Source organism: Tursiops truncatus, chromosome 4 (genome assembly GCF_011762595.2).
Source record: "Tursiops truncatus isolate mTurTru1 chromosome 4, mTurTru1.mat.Y, whole genome shotgun sequence".
In the NCBI taxonomy this organism is placed as follows: domain Eukaryota; kingdom Metazoa; phylum Chordata; class Mammalia; order Artiodactyla; family Delphinidae; genus Tursiops; species Tursiops truncatus.
In genome coordinates, this window is record NC_047037.1 from 141,377,233 (window position 1) to 141,383,232 (window position 6,000).

The window sequence follows — 6,000 nt, forward strand, 5'->3', positions numbered from 1 at the left end:
AACCCCGTGCCTCCTTTCACTGACTGCCCCAAGCCCAAACTGTTTAGGTGCTTCACGAATTGGGCACCCAAACGCAAGTTTCTTTGTCCTTTCAGTTCCTCACAAATTTACCATTTCTTTGTCTAAAAAATATAAAAGCTGCTTGCTTTGCCCACTTCTTGGGTTCCATGTCTATGAGACCTCCATGTGCATGAATTAAAATTGGTTTCTTTCTCTCCTGCTAATCTGTCTTGTGTCAATTTTACTATCAGTCCATCCCTAAGAACCCAAGAGGGGTAACGGGGGAAATTTTCCCTCCCCTACAGTTTCAAGCAGGAGAAAAAACAAATCCAGATGGGTGTGACTAGACTAGGGGACGGGGGGCCTCTGAGGGTCTTTCTTCTTTTGACAACCTTAAAACCTGTCACCAGCTGGCGCTGACGCCCTGCAGATCTCCAGCAGGAGACCGGGGCCAGTGGTTCAAGGGCAGCCACTGCCCGGCTCCCTCGTCAGCCGGAAGGTCTTGGAAGGAGGCCTGGTCTGGTCAGTGGAGGAGTCTGGGGGCTCCAGGGCCTCGCGGGCTATCCTCAGGGATGGTCCTCAACCCCTCTGGGCTCTCCTGGCCTTTCTCTGGGGAGGTCCCTGCCTCTCACTGTGGCTGGGAGGGGGCCCCGAGACCCAGGTTCTGGGCTTCTTCCAGTAAGGCGGAGTTGGGGGAATAGCAGGGCCCCTAGAGGCCCTGGGAGAGCCCCTGGTGTCCTTCAGCTTCAGCCGATATTCCATGCTGGGGCCTCTGAGTCTGTATGTTTTCGGCAGCCCCTCCTTGGAGCTGCCCGGTGTGTCGGCCTTTGAGTTGACCCCTCCAGGGTCTGGGTTAACGGGAGCATTTCGAGCCCACACTTGTTGCAAAAACTCCCCAGAAGGTCTGTTTTCCGATTTTACCAGGGATGTCCTACTCAGGTTACAGGTCACAATCTGGTGACACAGAGGTTTTTTTAGAGACTCAGACACCCCACTCAATTCCTAAGGTGGGGGGGGGTGCTGGAGAAGTCACGTGATTCTCACCCCAGTGTGGACAGACAACGCCCCTTTCATGACGGCTCCACCCACGTGGATTCCGTCTGGCCCAACCGAGGGCGCCCCCGGCAGCCCCACCAGATGGCCGCAGTGGGGCTGGGACAGTAAACCGAAGGCCTTGGGTCATTTTAGATGAGGAAACAAAATCCTCAGGCCTCTTTTTTCCTTAGGAGGGTTTTATCTCTACAAAGACTTTCGTCCACCTGAGCGTGTTCTGTAAGCCGTCTACAGGGGCTGCTCCTTGGTCCCCAGCCGCAGCCCCTCTGCCCATCCATGCCCCCCCCAGAACAGCCCCACTGGACGTGCCCTGAAGCCACCCCCTTTCCTTCCCACACACCTGAGGCATTTGGCTACAAAAGCGTGCGTGTGAAATCAGGCAAACCGTCCTCACCTTTTTGTGTGTGGCAGGGGGAGCTGGGGTGTCACACCTTGGCTTGGGCAAGAGGGTCAAGACCAGGGTGAAAGTGAGTACTTGTGGATTATGGGCGAGTTTAACCTCTCTCGGGTCATCGAGCCCTTTCCCACGCTGAATAAAGGCTCTGGTCCGAAGCATGAAACTTTGTACATTTCTGGGGGTTCACGAGCATCCTGAGGTCTGTGGATCTGGGTTAAGAAACATCAGCCTGGGTCCATGTCTTTTAACGTGTGGTCAAGGACCCCTCATGTCAGAACGGCCTGGGCACTTGCTAAGCACACAGCTTCCCGGGCCTCACCCCACAGGATCAGAAGTGGGAGAGAGGAGTTTGCAGGTTAAGCTCCAGGCCTCCTGACGGCACCTGAGGCTGGTTCTGTGCTCTGCCTCTGCAAGACTGTGTGCGGACTCCGTCACTTAGAGATGTGACTCCATGACTCCTCATATCAAGCCGTGGCGTCTTGTGTCCCCTCTCCGCGAGTGAGGCACGTCCAGGAGAATTGCTCTATGCGGTAGAACGTGGTAGAAGGGGTGCGGTGTGGTTCCCAGCCTGGCAAGTCCTCTGGAGGACTTCACACTTACGCTCTAGGGACTGCCAGCGTGGGGGCCACCCTATTGGAGCCCGGAGCCCAGGGCAGCCATGCCCACTTGCACCAATGGCAGATGTGAGGGTGCCCAGCTGCCAGTGGACAGCCCCAGTGGACCAGCTTCAGTAGTCGATCCCCAGAATCATGAGCTAATAAAAGCACTGTTGGTTTGGGTGGTTTGTTACGCAGCGTTGATTGTGGCAGAAGATAGCTGATACAGGCTCTTGGCCACATCTGGCCTTTCAAATGGAATTAAACCCTAGTTCCATCGTGGTAATGATAGGTCTACCCAGGGACTGGTGTCCGCTTGACCTGACCACTGACACCCACCTCTGTGACTGTTGAGGAGACAATAACACAGTGTGTGTTGGCCGTGATGGCAGACACATCAGGAGCTGATGCAGCAGATGTGGACCGGGCGCTGGCGCCCACAGCTGCCAGGGGGATGGAGTTTGAACACATCAGCCAAACGTTCTCTCGCCTGGGTGGGAATGACCCCCTGGCAGAACTGACAGGCTGCTTTGTGCCTTCGCAGCGTCTGCTGGGCAGTCATTTCCATCCCAAAGCCGTGTCTTTCTCATTTTACGTTTAACGGAGTAGAAAACGCTGTGTGCACATGCTGGTAGCACCCGTATCCTGCTGCATTACAAGTCATACAGGCCTGACGGAGGAGAGTTTATCTTTCTGCGTGGAAGGACGGATGTGCTCTCACGACACAGGAGGAAGCCCCCAAATCAAAATCACCACCGAACCAGCAAGCAAGACCACATACAAACACACCAGGCGGGGTAGGAAGTGGACAGCGGGCTTCGGTAACGGTCAAAGCAGCTCCGCGGGGCTAGGACTGCAGGAGCTTCCAGTCCTTCTGTTTTTCATTTCTTCATCAGAGTCCCCTGTTTTCCCGGCACCTCTAGGACCACACATTCATTGCTGGAGGCACTGGGGACACCAGGGCGTGTGAGAGCAGGTCCTGTCCTCAGGGTTAAAAAACAAAGCTCACCTGAGTAGATTGGAAGGGCTAATTGGCTTTGTTCAACTACTCCTGGTCGAGAAGTATCCCGTCTAGTAAACAGAAGGGCCCGAGGGGGTTGTAGGAAATGGGGTTTTTGATACACAGAGGAAGGGCAGGGCAAGAAGGTATTAGCAGGAGAAAAGAAAGGATTTTCTCTGGCCCCCCACCTTCTTTGGGGGAGGGAACGGCAGGGTCTGTACCCTGAGGACTGCCTCACTCTTGCTGATCCGGAAATTTCCGATCACCTGTTTAATGGTCACATTCCTGGGAGGGGTTGAAACTGCAGTTAAGTCTTGGTTCCTTTCTCTGGGGGTGGGGTGTGGCGTCGAGGGTGTGTAAATGGCCCCATCTGGGACCTGTTGCTGCTTTTTAAAAAAATGTCAGGGAGCCCTCATTCAGGGGAAGAGAGAAGACGAGGAAGAAAAAGCACGAGCTAACTTCAGACCGTGCCGAGAGCTGTGAAGGGAGTTAAGAGGGAGTGAGCGGTTGGAGGCCCGGCTCCGGGAGGAGGACCCCGGCAGCTGCGCGGGTCAGGGCGGCCTCTGAGGTCCTGATATTCTAGCTGAGACCTGACAGGTGTGGAGAGCTGGAATGAGCATCAGAGGGAACCGTGACCGCAGAGACCCGGGGAGGGAGGGAGTTTGGTGAGGGGGTGCTCAGCGGACAACCAGCGTCCCTGGACCTGGGGAGGGAGCGGAGGGCAAGGCGAGGCTGGCTGAGTTTGGAGATGTGCTCCGGCCAGGCCAGGTGGCCGGAACCCCGAGATTGAATGTCGTTGTGAAATTGTTAGACCTTCGCGGTCTCCTAGGAGTTTCGACTCGCGCAGGAAACAACAAGAGTCGGAAGCCGACGCAAAACGCAAGAGGTTTATTAAAGGCCGGTGCACCGGGGTTCCTTGGTCCTCACGCAGGAGGTCGAAGAAGGAACCCCTTTTGGGCGCGAATATGTCAGTTTTATAGGTTCCCACTTCCCCGTATGTAAATTATAGATTTGGTTGTGTTTTCCTGCTGATTGGTCCCGGCTTAGGCTCGGACCAGAGAGGGAACTTGTCCCCAGCTTCCTGATTGGTCTTTGACAGATACCTTTTTTACATTTTGTTTATCTCCCTCCTTCTCGGAAGGGGGCCGGACATCCTGGAAATTCACCCATTATCTAAGAAGCCCCTATTGTCTGGAGAGTTCTTAATCATTAGCTGGAACAATGTCCCTCGAGTCCCACAAAATCGATAGGTGTCACCGGGGAGGATGAAGGAGGAGAACTGAGACCCGATCCATGTTTTTTCTCTTTGTTTTTTTTTGATCCATGTTTTTTAAAAGCATCAAGGGTGGAGCACATCATTCAAACTCCCCAGGGGCACATATTGATTTCAGAATGACCTCTAGTCTCACACAAGCTTGTACCTGAATGTTCACAGCAGCGTTATTCACAGTAGCTGTAGGTGATGCGCACAGAAAACATTGCCTGCTGCGTATGAAAAATAGCGCCTCTGTCATATCGGTAGACAGAGGACGCGGCAGCCAGAAGTCGGGTGGAGGCAGGTGCCCGCCATCAAGCCGCTGGCCGCTGCAGCTCACCGCCCATCCCCACAGCAATGCGCCCTGCGGAGACCAGGATGAGAAGGTACAGGACGCCGGCCCCAGAGAGCTGAGGTGCACATCAAGGAGTGATTTCAGGGAGCCCGGACTCCTGCGTCTTCCCATACAGAGAAAAGCACTGAAGTCATTAACTTGAGACGTCTGGTTTTTGTGATTTGCAGTAATCTTTTCATGTTCAAATACATGACTTTTATTTCAGCAATAACTCCTGCACGTCCTGGTTCATCCCCTACCTCTCTGGAGCAGTTGCTCAGAGCTGAGAGGCTGCCTTCCCAGACTGTACTGCTCAGTAATGAATAAAACGTAACTCTCAGCTTTTAGGTTGTGCGTTTGTTTTTTTTGTTTGTTTGTTTTTTTGCGGTACGCGGGCCTCTCACTGTTGTGGCCTCTCCCGTTGCGGAGCACAGGCTCCGGACGCGCAGGCTCAGCGGCCGTGGCTCACGGGCCCAGCCGCTCCGTGGCATGTGGGATCTTCCCGGACCGGGGCACGAACCCGCGTCCCCTGCATCGGCAGGCGGACTCTCAACCACTGCGCCACCAGGGAAGCCCTGGTTGTGCGTTTTTTGTGGTGTTGTTTTGTTCTGTTTTTAGTTGACAGTGAGAACAACCCAATGTCCATCAGCGGATGATGGATACACACAATGAGGTCTGTCCATACAGTGGAATAGTATTCAGCCACGAAAAGGAAGGGAATTCTGATACATGCCACGACATGGATGAATATTGAAAACACGGCTTTAAGTAAAATAAGCCAGCCAGACAAAAGGACCACATATTGTAAGATTCCATTTATGTGAAAGGTGCAGAGTAGGTAAACCTGTAGAAGCAGGAAGTCGATTAGTGGTTCCCTAGGGCTGGGGTGGGGGAGGGGAGAATAGGGAGTGACTGCTAATGGGTATGGGAGTTCTTTTTGGGGTAAAGCAAATGTTCTGGAATTTGCCAGTGGTGATAGATGTGCAGTTCTGTGACTACTCTAAACGTCACTTAATTGTACACTGCAGAAGCGTGAACTTCGTGATAGGTGAATTATATCTTAGTAAAACTGTTTCTTTAAAAAGTAGAGCTTGGAGTGTTGGGGGTAGGGCAGCGGGGAGACTGGTTAGGGCGCTGATCCCAGGAGGGTGACCTGGTTTGGCCCAGGGTGGGGGCAGGGAGGGGGGGTGAAGCAGACGGGGTCAGGAAGCAAGTCGGGGGTGGGGTGCTGGGCCAGGCTAATGGGTTGGACGTGGAGGGCGAGGGTGTGAAAGGAAGAGGTTTTTGGCCTGCGTGTCTCCCCCAGGCAGGAGGGTGGGCACCTGTGCGAGGAATCAGGATGGACAATGTCCTGGGGCCTTGTGT